At 54.9% G+C, this 12,347-nt stretch overlaps 1 protein-coding gene across 4 annotated transcripts in view; it reads right to left on the bottom strand.

Annotated features, from left to right (window-relative positions):
* SSH1 (slingshot protein phosphatase 1) overlaps positions 1-12,347 on the bottom strand; it is a 59,727-nt gene that overhangs the window by 31,171 nt on the left and 16,209 nt on the right. Inside the window, exon 1 of one of the 4 annotated variants that reach the window (XM_075534445.1) lies at positions 10,881-11,104. The exons of 2 other annotated variants lie outside the window; for them this stretch is intronic. The gene's annotated coding sequence lies outside the window, so the exon portion shown is untranslated. Of the gene's footprint in view, positions 1-3,768; positions 4,170-10,880; positions 11,105-12,347 lie in introns of those variants that run through there. One more of the 4 variants, XM_075534446.1, reaches the window with a different exon arrangement.

The raw sequence follows: 12,347 nt of genomic DNA, 5'->3' as shown, positions 1-12,347 counted from the left end.
TTGGCCTATGCTTGGCACGCAGTTCTTTTTGTTTTTTTTCCTCTTCAGTAATTTATTTTATTTCTGCTGTTGAAAATAGACCCCCACCCCAGACATACACCAGTCTGGCAGACTCTTGGCGGGCAGTGCAGGGACACCGGAAGGATCCCTCAAGCTGTGCGATGGCCCGCACCATGCTACACTGCATCCCGCTCCTCTCCCACTGGGATGAAGCCCCCGCTCCCCGGGTTTCCTTTCTAACCTTCTGCACTGCGTGTGTCGATTCCACCCAGTCCCCCCAAAACCTCACTGCCAACGAATTGATTCTGATTCCTAACACCCACTTGCATTTCTTTTAAAATGCACCACAGCCAAGGTCAATGCTCCCGTGAAGCTCAAGTGCAGTGCGGCTAAAGGCTTCAGGTCACACACAGCCTTGGTTGAAGGGTTAAAGAAGATCTTGGGGCCCAAGTCTGGGAGATTTCCCAGCCTCCCTGCCACCAGAAAGCCCCTGACTTTTCGAGTTGTTGCTGCGTTCCCTTGATGAAATGCAAAACCAAACCTAACCAGACAAGCCACTGCCTTGGAGTTGATTCTGGTGCGTGTCCACCCTGCAGGATGGGACCCCTGTGGGTCTCCGAGGCTGGGAGGCTTTATGGGACCAGAGCCTCAACTTGCTCCCTTGGAGTGGCCGGTGGGTTTGAACAGCAGCTGAATGCTTAAAGCACAGTGCCACCGGGGCACCTTGATGAACAAGATTTTCAGCTACTCTGTGTGTTAATGAAGGCCACCGCCTGAGATTCAACCGTGTGGCTGTGTCCAGGGTTCCTGCAGAGCCTGGAGAGGGGGTTCAGGGTGTCACCCGGTTGGCAGGACCAATCTTTTGGCCTTCGTTATTCTAACTGGCAATGGCGTCTGTCTTTCACCTAGCACATTTGGTAAATGACAATTAAAAAAAAAAATCTTGCTTTCATGATCTGTCTGTCAAGGGGGTAAAAAAACACCACTTCAGCTTAAGTTGAAAATGAAATAGTATCAAAGATAGTCAGTTATTAATGACTACCAACGATTTTAGAGAATATTCTCAACTCTGAAAACCAGCCCTAAGCTGGATCAGAATATCAACAGGGGCGCTTTGCTGAACCAGCTGTGATTATTCCCCTTTTACAGCTGGACATTCATTTCCCCGGTACTTCGTGTTGACCAAGCCCTGGTGGTGGAGTGGTTACACGTTGGGCTGCTAATCACAAGGTCAGCAGTTTGAAACCACCAGCCTGCTCCAAGGGAGAAAGACGAGGCTTTCTAACCCCCCCCCCCAAAAGAGTTAGTCTTGGAAACCCAGGGGACTTGCCGTACAGGGGCACAGTGAGTCAGAACGGACTTGACAGTGGTGAGTTTGTTTTGCTTTGTTTTTGCCTAACGGCACGAAGTACAGTAACACACCATGCGCGACTTTTCCCATTTCCAAGAAACCTTACCGTTCAAGTTATCTCAAAAACTCACTGCCACCGGGTCCATTCCAACTCACAGCGACCCCTGCAGGGCAGAGCAGAACTGCTCCGCGGGCTTCCCAAGCTTGACGGAGCAGACAGCCTCCTCTTTCTCCTGCAGAGCAGCTGGTAAGTTTCAAACTGCTGACCCGACAGTTCGCAGCGGGATGCATAAACTGCTGCACCACCAGGGCTCCTGAGTTTACGTTACAGAAAATTATAAAAACCATGAATTCCTTCTTGAGCAACCGACCAAGTCAAATACCAGTGTTCAGAAGGAAAACCTCCCTATAGGATTAGCTGAAAAACCGAAAAGCCCACCGCCATGGAGTCAATGCTGACTCCCTGTGATCCTGTACCCCAGCATTTCTGAGGCTGCACACCTTTACAGCAGCGGTTCTCAGCCTTCCTCACGCCGCGACCCTTTCATACAGTCCCTCACGTGGTGGTTAACCCCAACCATAACATTATTCCCATTGCTACTTCATCTTGTCCTCCCTCCATCCGTGGGGCAGGCTGTCTCCGCCCCGCAGGTCACAGCTTCACCTCGCACCTCGCCCTTCCCATCACGAGGGCTTGTCACCCTCCACTCCTGTCACCTTCCACACCCACATGGTCTTCAAAACCCCTTGGCTTTACACTGCGTCCTACTTCGACACCAAAGGCCAGAACCAAATGCACTGCTGTGGATGCCGACTCCCAGCCAGCCTAGAGGCAGGGCAGAACCGCCCCGTGGGTTTCCGAGACCGCAACTCTTGCCGGAAGTAGAAAGCCTCGTCTTTCTCTTAGAGAGGCTGGTGATTTCAAACTGCTGACCTTGCAGTGAGCAGCCCAAGGCTTCACCACTAGGCCACCGGATCGGAGGTACATGCACACCAGGAACTCCAACCGCCCACAGCGGCAATATAAGACAATAGCTGGTGGGTGGAAGCCGCAGAGCAAATCTGTTCCAAGCAACACGGAACTCTTTTGTCCTGTTTTTGTTTGGTTTTTTAAATGGCGAAGCCACTCTTTACTGACCAGACACCCGATCGATTGCTCTGGAAGCAGCCACCCACCACAGCGGCGGCTGGGGGCGACCTCATCCTTGGGAATTTCAGAGACCATTTCCCTAGGCTCCCCTCACACTTTCTTCGGGAGAAAGGGCACCATGCCCAAGAGGAGGTGGGATTCTTCCAAGGCCAGTGGGTCCCTGGTGATTCAGGCGCTGAGAGTGATAGGCGCCAGAGGGGCTGGGGCACTTGGCCTCGGCTCTGCTAAGAAGAGAGCTCATAGCAAGAGTAAGAGCCTGCAGGGAAGCCCCATAGCGCGGTTATCCTCCTGGCTGTAAGATCAGCCTGGGGAGGTGCACAAGCGGATATGCAGGGGAGGAGCGGCTACACAGATGACTTGGCACTGAGATTCCTGGGGGGTGGGGTGGGGAGGGGAGGTGGTCACAGGATTTAAGCAAACAAGGGATTCAGAGAATCTGGGTGACACTGCTTCCCGGCTTCCAGGCTGAGCTGCCTGCAGGCACGGCGCCCCATGTGCCCTCTGTCTGTCTGACTCAGACATGCTCCCCGCCATGGGAACCCTGACTCATCAGCCTGGGTCAAGGCAGTCCTGCAAGGATCTAGCTCAGTGGGCACGCATGCCCGCCCTCTATCCCATGCAGCAGATCTTAGGGGCTCAGAGCAAGGAAACACAAACCACCCTCCCCAAACCTACACCCAGGACTGTCGCCGAGGCAATTCCACCCCGTAGTTCTACCCCCATAGGACAGGGCAGAACTGCCCTGTAGGTTTCTAAGAATGTAACTATGGGAGTAGAAAGCCTCCTCTTCCCCCTGAGGAGTGGCTGGTGGTTTCAAACTGCTGACCTTGTGGTTCACAGGCTAACAGGTAACTACTAAGTCACCTGGGCTCCTTGGGACTGAGATACTGAACCCCCAAACCAAACTAACTGCCACCAGGAGCCGATGCCGGCTCATAATGACCCTATAGGACAGGGCAGGCCTGCCCCTGTGGGTTCTGAGACCACAGCTCATTACAGCAATATAAAGCCTCACCTTTCTCCCATAGAGCGGCTTAGTGCATAACTCACGATTTAGCTCTACAAGACACACACGTACTTGGGCTCTGAACCCTGACCGTTTCGGGACGATGACCCAAGATGAAAGTTTCCAGAAAGCATGGAAGGCAGTTGGAAACCTCAATCAGTGCCCGAGACAACAGAACTCAGGACAGAAGAGAAACCGGAGGGGCGCCCAGAAGCCCCACAGACGGCGGCGGGGAAGACAGAAACCCAGAGGTGGCGATACCTAAGAACGGGCTGGAGACCTCCGGCGGGCAGGAGTCCTGAGCGGGCTGGAGGAGGAAGCAGGAAGTCAGGGAAATCGAGAAGGCTCTGTCCATCTCCTTAGCACCACTGCTAGCTGCTTCCCGCTGGCCCTGAGGCCCCAGCCTTCCGGTCCCTGCAGGGGGAGGGGAGGCGGGGAGCGGTGGGGCGATGGCAGGGGCTCTGCAGAGAGCAGCGGGAAGCTGGTGCTCCTGGCCAGGAAGCCGGAGGCCCTTGTGGAGCCCTTCTTGTCCCCTGATGTTCTGGCTTGAAAATGTCCCCGTCACAGCACATCCTGATGAAAGAGGGCCATTCAGAGGGCGCAGAGCAGCTGGGCATCCTCTAGCCACTGGGCTCCCACGGGCTCCCCTCCCACAGGCTTCCCCATGGGCTCGGGCGCAGGTCATGGGGGGGACATGTAGCAACAAGGGAAGACTGCTGGCCAACAAACATGGAGCAACACGCTAACCACTGCGACCCTACTCGGCCGCATCCATGTGCGGGACAGTTGCAATGTCTCCCGAACCATTGTCCATTCACCCAGTGGGGTGTGCGTGTGTGTTTGTGTATGCATGTATGCAGCAGCAGTGGCGGCTTGAACAGTGGATGCCATCAGCTGTCCGCCATGTGCAAAACACTTGGCTGCTCTAGAAATTCTTCGGTTGTGCTACTAGTTACTCAGGGAGGTAAACCGGACGTCCCGGGTCAAGGGGTGCCACACCAGAGAGGGGCCAAGGGCTGGGGCAGCCCGGGCTGTGCAAGTAAAATAAGCCCAGGTCCTGAAGGGTTTGCTTCTAAAGCCGCTTGGATGGAGCCAGTTGGAAGCTGCCTGTGCGTGTCCTGCGTCTCAGCCCAACTGGGACATCAACTAAGGCAAGGACTCGCTCTCACTGCACGGCAGGGTAGACTGGCCGCCCAAGGGATGACCTCCTGCTCACGTGCACGAGGCAAGAGAGGGCATCACAGGGTTCTGGAGCCTTCCATGAGCACAGGCAGCCCCGAGGAGGCACACGGCGAGGTTCATGTCTGGAAGCTTCCCTCGCTCCTAACGAACCAACGAAACCCCACGGAGCGACTGGATGAGAAATGCGCTCCAGCTATTTATTGTCCGTTGCAATTGGAGAAACTTGCAGCTTTGCATCTATAATAGAGTGGGCTCGACTCACGCCGATGGAGCCCTGCTGATGTTGTGTGTTACACGCACGTTAGGCTGCCAACCGCCAGGCCGGGGGCTTGAATCCACCAGCCGCACCGTGGGAGCAAGATGAGACGTTGTGCTTCCGTGAAGATTTCTGGCTTCTGAAACACACAGATGCAGTCTACCCGGCCCTATCTGGGTATTACATGTCAGAACTGACTCACTGGTGGTGAGTGAAGGCAGATGCATGCCTACCACTGCCCACACTGCCAACGGCTGGAATTCTGACCCTATTTGTCCATAGTGGAGTCCGGAGCCCTAATCCTGCCAAAGCTGACAGCAAGGCAGCTGCGGGGGGCCCTGTTCTCAAGCCTTCTTTCTTCCCAACTGCCCACGCACTGGGCACAAGAATGAGAATGCGCAGGACCAGGAAGACTCAGCGCCAGTGTTCACCCACTACCCCCGGGGGCAATCCGAAGGGCTGGGGGACCCTCCATCGTCACCTTAGCTGCCACTGCCGTCATTGTGGCCGGGGGGCAGGACACGCTGGCCCTTGGCGACAGAGTGGGGCTACAAAGAGGCGCTCATCCTGCGAGCCGCACCGCTAACCAAGCTGTTTGGGGGCTGGTGTCGTGGTTACACATTGGGCTACGGCCCGCAGGGTCCGCGGTTTGAAACCGCCAGCAGCTCTCCTCGGGAGAAAGACTGGGCTTTCTAGTCTCGTAAACAGTTACAGTCTCGGAAACCACACGCGGTCGTTGAGTCAGCACTGGCTGGATGGCTGTGAGTTGGGTGTTATTTTCTCACCCCCAGGAAGACCACGGGCTGAGAAGGGGGGCGCGCTCTGCAGGACGCCAAGGCAGTCTGCTTCTGTAAAGATGGACAGCCTTGGAAACCCCAGGGCCTGGGGCTAGTTCTACTCCATCCCGTGGGGCGCCTACCAGCAGAACCCGCCTTGCCGGCAGTGGGCTTGGTTTTGGTTGACCAGGTGGCTATACCTGGCTGTGCGATTCCCCCGGTCCTGCGATTCGGCTCTTCACGTCACCAAGGGTGGGAGCTGGTCCAGAGCTTGTGAAACAGAATCTCCAGGCGCAGCCGTGTTTGGACCAGGCTCCTTCTGTGGTTCTGCATCGAGGTGTGCAGCCTGGGTTCTGTCGCTGGGCGGTGAGATCTAGGTTCTGACACCAACTCACAAAGTTCAGTTGGATCGTTCAAATAGCCAAATACCTGCAGAGAGTGGCGTTCTGTGCTACTGTCAGATCACGGATCAGGGCTACGTTAACGCTCGTCTGTAAAAAGATGGATGCACGACCAAAAGGGGGGAGATTTGCAGAAGAATTTCAAATGTTCGGAGAATCCATTCTTTCTGGAGCCCTGGAATTGACTCCCTTAACAGAGGTAGCAGCAGCAGACTGAACAGAGAGAGCTCTGCAGGGACATGTCTACCTGACAGCCCTGCTCTTGAAGAATACAGTCTGCCTCTGAGCAGACAAGGCAGCGGTGCAGGATCGATGTCCAGCCAGCTCAGTGGGCGTATGGTCATGGCCTGTCTGTCAGTGGAGGCCTGCTTGTTGCCTGAGGTTTCAGCAGAGCTTCCAGATGGAAACAGACTAGGAAGCAAGGCCTGGCAACTTGCTTTTGAAAACCAGCCCAGTGGCGGTTCCAGGGTTAGTGATGGTCTGATCCGAAGCCGGCCTCGGGAGGCTGGTATTTGGGTCCGCTGTGCGTGGGTAACCCAAGTTGAAGCCAGCCTGCCACACATGCCCTGCCTCCTGCCCCGCACCATGCAGCAACCGACAACACAGAAGACTGAAGACCTGAGTGCTCAGACAGTGCCAGAGAATTCTTTCCATGGTTCTCCTCTCACTTGAACTCTTGCTCCGAAGTCAGAGCTACCGTGGCTGCGGCGGAAACTTGCTCTCCATTCTGAGCCTTGTTTCAGGCACCGTGTTCAGTGGCTAAGAAAACACGCCACCCTGAGGACACTCGGGCCCGCCCACAGGCCCTCTCAAATTGTGGCACAGCACTGAGAACGGGAATTCTGGCTCCACAGGGCCTCTGCTGAGGAAAGGGGCTCCTTGCAAACTCTGAATTTGCTGGGGCATGCCCTGTTTGGCAAGGAGGCGTGAGCTTGTCTCAGACAGAAGGAATGCCCACAACTATTTCAGAGGGGAAGAGGCATTCTTGAACAGGCTACGCAGCCTCTCCCGCACGCAAATAACAAACAAGCTTGGCCCCATCGTCTGCACACGTGAGTCGGCAAGCGAGGGGCTCTGGGAAGCCGGGACGAACTTGATGATTGTTTCTTGGTGGTCCCCTTGGGCACCCGGTCCACGGAGGGGAGAGCCAGTGCCATCAGATTCACCGCCCTTTCACCGGTTGGGTGGCCCTGTCCCTTTGTCATGCCCAGTCCCACACCGTGTGTCCGGCTCCCAGGCTGGGTCCCATGTGGAGATCATTAGCCACATGTGCTTACTGAGCACTGGAAGCAGGGCTTGTGGGGGGCAGAGCCGCTGGAACCGTCCTGTCACTTTGTTTCGCTCGCTTAAAATCCATCATCCAGAGCAGGGGGGTCAAACTCAATTACAAAGCAGGCCATGTGGTGCAACAGGCAAGGTTCACGCGGGCCGCGCATCACATTGACAAATTTTGTTAAATTTATTATTTTGAAGTGAGGATTCAGGAATATGGAGAGGACAATTAAAACACTATATAACTGCTTTTATTTAAATATTTTTTAATGTATTTATAAATCTAAAATTATTCTTTTTTACTGGAAACTTGCCCGCGCTCTCCTGGAGCCACAATGCCAGTAGCTTTCCTCCTACTAGTTTTCACTTGCCTCTTATGTTGTGACCGGGAAATATAACAAAGTAACTAATAGAAACACAAAATGTTGGACAGCTGACAAACGTGGTGCATAGTCGGAATGGCTTCCCTCTAAAATGTTCACTGGTGCTGCCGCTAGGTGTGATTCATAACAGCACCACCCAGAGTGCTCTTTTTAATTAACCTTTTCGCTACTGGGATCTGTTTACATGACGTGACACTGAGAGTGGCAGACACATCGCTTACAAACGTCGCCGGAACTGACTCAGCGCCTTTATACACGTCCACAGGCCCCCAGGAAGGGTACTGGGCCACCTGTATACTCGTCTTCAGTAGTTAAAGGGCTAACGAGGGAATGGTGTGTCCAGGATTGCCTCGATCTCTGCTAAGTGCTATTTTATCCATACCATTTTTTTTCTATTTTCATTTTACTTCAGAGCATCGCGGGCCACAAAAAATTGCCTTGGGGGGGGCATGCGGTCCGCAGGCTGCCAGCTTGACCCCCCTGATCTACAGCAGTGGTTCTCAGCCTGCCTAATGCCTCGACCCTTTAATCCACTTCCTCATGTTGTGGTGACCCCGTATGTGGGCTTTCCTACAGGTGGAGACAGAGGAGGAGCAGTGTCCTATAGGGCCGGATAGAACTGCCCCTGTGGGTTTCCGAGACTTAACCCCCAACGGGAATAGACTGCCTCGTCTTTCTCCTGAGGAGGAGCGGCTGGTGGATTTGAACTGCTGACCTTGTAGATAGCAGCCCCAGGTGTTACTCACTACGCCACCAGGGCTCTAGGGTCACCGCAGCCATGGCTTTCCCTCTCTCGCTGCAGAGGAGCAAACTGAAGCCTGGAGTTTAAGTCACCTGTCCAAGGCCACCTGTCCTCTGGAAAGTGGGAAGGCTCCAGCCTGCATTCCCCGCCACACTTGCTATTAGTGGGGGGTAGGGATGCGATCTGTGCCCCGAAGATCTTGATGATCTTTGCCCTTGATGGGACCGACTCACTGCCCCATGTCCCTCTGCGCCTGACAGAGTGGGTTCTAAGTAAACAGATCCCGCTGTCCTCCTCTATGCGGACTGTCAATGTAGTGGGTTATGCTTGGGACTGCTCGCTCCACGGCCAGCGGTTTCAAACCACCAGCCGCTCTGCAGAACAAAGATGAGGTTTTCTACTCCCGTACGGAGTGACAGCCTTGTAAACCCACACCGGCCATTTTATCCTGTTTTTATAGGGTTGTTAGGAGTCGGAATTGACTTGAGTTTTTATTTTAACCTATACAAAGGAGCCTTGGTGGCACTGCTGGTTAAGTGTTGCACAGTTAACCACAAGGTCGGTGGTTCCAACCCACTAGCTGCTTTGAGACCGAAAGAGGAATCTATCCACTTCCATAGATTCACAGTCTTGGAGACCTGACACAGGGTTGCTATGAGTCAGAATCGACTCACTGGTAGCGGGTTTGGCTTTCTGGATGTGTGTGTGCATCTCCATCTTCTAAAAATCCCACTTCATCAAATCTTGGGACAACACTACTCAAACTCTCCTGGATGGAGAGGTCACAAGAAAGCTTTGCTGAGAGATGTCACCAGGGCACTGTCGCTGGTGCTGTTTCACGCCTTCTCCGTCCAGTCCGCCCCCGGTCCTCGTTTCCCTTCCCACCGTGACCTTTTCCCGGCCTCCGGGGCATTTTCCTCTCTGGGTTTTCCAGAAGGGAAGCAGGAAGCCTGTCTGATGAGGTGGGAAACTCGCTGCCCCCCAACACCCCCCAGGCCCCTGGGGGTCTGTGTGTGTCCACAGGCCCTCATTGCAGCATTTCCTGTTCTGTTTGAGGACCACACTCTGGGAAAAGTGGTGGGGGTGGAGAATGGGGGCTGAGCTGCCCACGGGTGGCCCTTCCAGTGGGAGGGGCGAGCAGAGCAAGGAGTCACAATGCCAGGATGTGATTCAGCATCCTGCAGCCGGCAGCACGGGCACCAAGTGCGTGTGCTGACTTCACCTTTGAACCCTACAAACACCAGCGAGGGCCCCAGGACTGGCTCTCCCTGTGGGCCTCAGGGCCCAGCTTGAGATGACTGGCTTCTTCAGCCGCCACACGGGCTTCCTGTGTGACCACTCAGGGGAGGAGTTCTTCAGAGGACAGGCCTGGCTGCATTTTGCAGACTTCGTGAATCTAGCAGTGGATCCTGTTTCCCTCTTTACTTTGACTGCTAGGATGCTCCAAGGCAGACATGTAGCCAAGCTCTGGTAACGGGACCAGCGTGATGCCCAGGTGCCCCACTGCCATCAAATTGATTTTGATTCACAGTCGCCCAACAGGGCAGAGGAGAAGCCTCACCTTTCTACTGAGGAGTAGCTGGTGAGTGCGAACAGCTGCCCATGTGCCGGCAGCTCAATGAGTAACCAGGGTGCTATGGGACAAGGGCTCCTTTGCACTCCCATACAGCAGCTTCTTTCCTTCGCTTTCTCCATGTCCCAGACTCCGAGTTTAAAGTTTGATTGTTCTCTAGAAATGTTACCCATCCTGAAGGATGAGGTACGGGAGACAACTGAACCTGAGGGCAAGGCCCTTCTTATGACGCAGCATGGATCCCAACGCATACGCACGTTCCAAAACCAAACCCACTGCCATTGGGTGCATTTCGACTCAGTGACCCTAGAGTAGAACTGCCCTTGTGGCTTTCTGAGCTCTCAACTCTTTACAAGAGTAGAAAGCCCATCTTTCTCCCTTGGAGAAATTGCTGACCTGGCAATCAGCAGCCGAACGCATAACCACTGCACCACCACCAGGCTCCTCGGGACGGACAAAGGGGAAAAGAGGCCTGATGGGCTACCTCTGGGAATCAGTCACAGGAAACACTGGATCGTCACAGTCTGGTCTGCCACTGAGCTCTGGGGCCGGCGGAGTGCTGGGCAGCTAGAGGCCAGGGACAAGACACGGTGCTCAGGAGAGGAGCCTCTCTTCCTCAACACAGCACTGAGCAAGGAGGCCTGGCCCTGACCCTCCCATCCCACCCCACCCATGCACCCACCCGCTCGTGCAGGGTGAGACAGGTGAACAGGGGGCTTGTATCAACGCGGTCATCAGGGCCTGGGGAACCATCACTGACCCTCACCAAGCCCCCAACCTCAGCCTACCCCAAACACGGCTCCCCGTCGGTGTCTGAGCTAATTCTGTTTTCTCATTTTCGGCCTTCCTGGAAGCTGAACGGCCTGTTTGGATGGTCTCGTCGTCTCAGGAATTCATTCCTAAGAGGCTGTCCAAGTGCGGGCATCTGAGCAGTACGGCTGATGCCAGGGACAAGCTCTAAAGGCAGGAGCTCTCCCTTTCTGGACAGCGTGACTCTGCCGGCCGGGCTGACTCCACCGAGCCTCAGAGGAGGAGGGCCTGAGTCAGAGGCCACGCCCTCTCCAAGGTCAGCAGTCTTCTGCCTCAGTGTCAGGCCCTGAGCCTGACGGCCGGATTACGCCCCCTTCCACTGCCCCCCCACACACGCCAGGCCTGCTCTCACTGCTAGTGGTAGGTCATGAATCTACAGCAAGGGGTCAGAGGCACCAGAGAAACACAGGACTAAGACTGATGGCTCTAAAGAGCCACAACCTCGAGTGTGGGAACCACAGCCCAATCCTATCTTCTTACCCTAGGAGGAAACCAGACCAGAGGGGTGAAGGGACTTGCCTAAAGTCACACAGCAGATGGTGCACCCCGGCACAAAAGCCGGGTTTCCTGAGTCACTCCCTGGTGGCTCACTGGGTGACGCACTGGCACTGGGCTGCTATCCATCGGATCAGTGGTTCGAGCTCGCCAGCCGCTCTGTGAGAGAAAGATGAGGCTGTCTGCCCCCAAAGACATGGGCATGCTGGGAAACAGGGGTGGTTTCACCCTGTCCTCTAGGGGCGCTAAGTCGGAATCGACTTGGAGGCAGGGAGTTTGGTTCTGTTTGTTGGTCTGCAATCCCCGCACCAAAATCACCGCCACGGAGTCAATGCCAACTCACAGGGGCCTTTCAGGACACGGAAGAACGGGCCCTGTGAGTTTCCAGGACTGTAACTCTTTAGGGGAGTAGAAAGCCGAAACTTCCTCCCAGGGAGCGACAAGTAGTTTCGAACTGCTGACCTTTCAGATCAGCCCACTATTTGGAACCCCTCCGCCACAGGGCTCCTCCAAACGCGGAAAGTCCAGCCATTCATGTAATGAACCCACACAGCCCACCCTCAGCGAACCTTCATCGTGCTTTAATTAAGTTCCAACCGGATCGCCTTGAAGGGAACTTGTCTATTCTTGGTTGTCCTTGGTTTCGGGCGTTTTGGTTAAAGAAAAAGAGGTCAAGAGTTTCTCCTCAACCACAACGAAGCCAAACTCTGATTTTACTAGTAAATGTCCCTTAGATCGCATGACCCCACCTGGCCAATGCTGAGTCTGAAACAGAGATCAGCGCCCAAGGAGGGGCAGGGGGAGGGAACGCCTGGGAAGGGGGGACAGGCAGCAAGGAAGTGATCGGAAGGCAGACACATTGTGGAACACGTAACCAAGGTCACAGAGAGCAGACGTGTTGAAAACCTGTTAAAGGGGGGCCCTCAGGTGTAAACGTCTACCTGAAGTGC

This window comes from Tenrec ecaudatus, chromosome 16, assembly GCF_050624435.1.
Source record: "Tenrec ecaudatus isolate mTenEca1 chromosome 16, mTenEca1.hap1, whole genome shotgun sequence".
NCBI classification, from domain to species: domain Eukaryota; kingdom Metazoa; phylum Chordata; class Mammalia; order Afrosoricida; family Tenrecidae; genus Tenrec; species Tenrec ecaudatus.
This window is presented reverse-complemented; position numbering and strand designations above follow the sequence as displayed.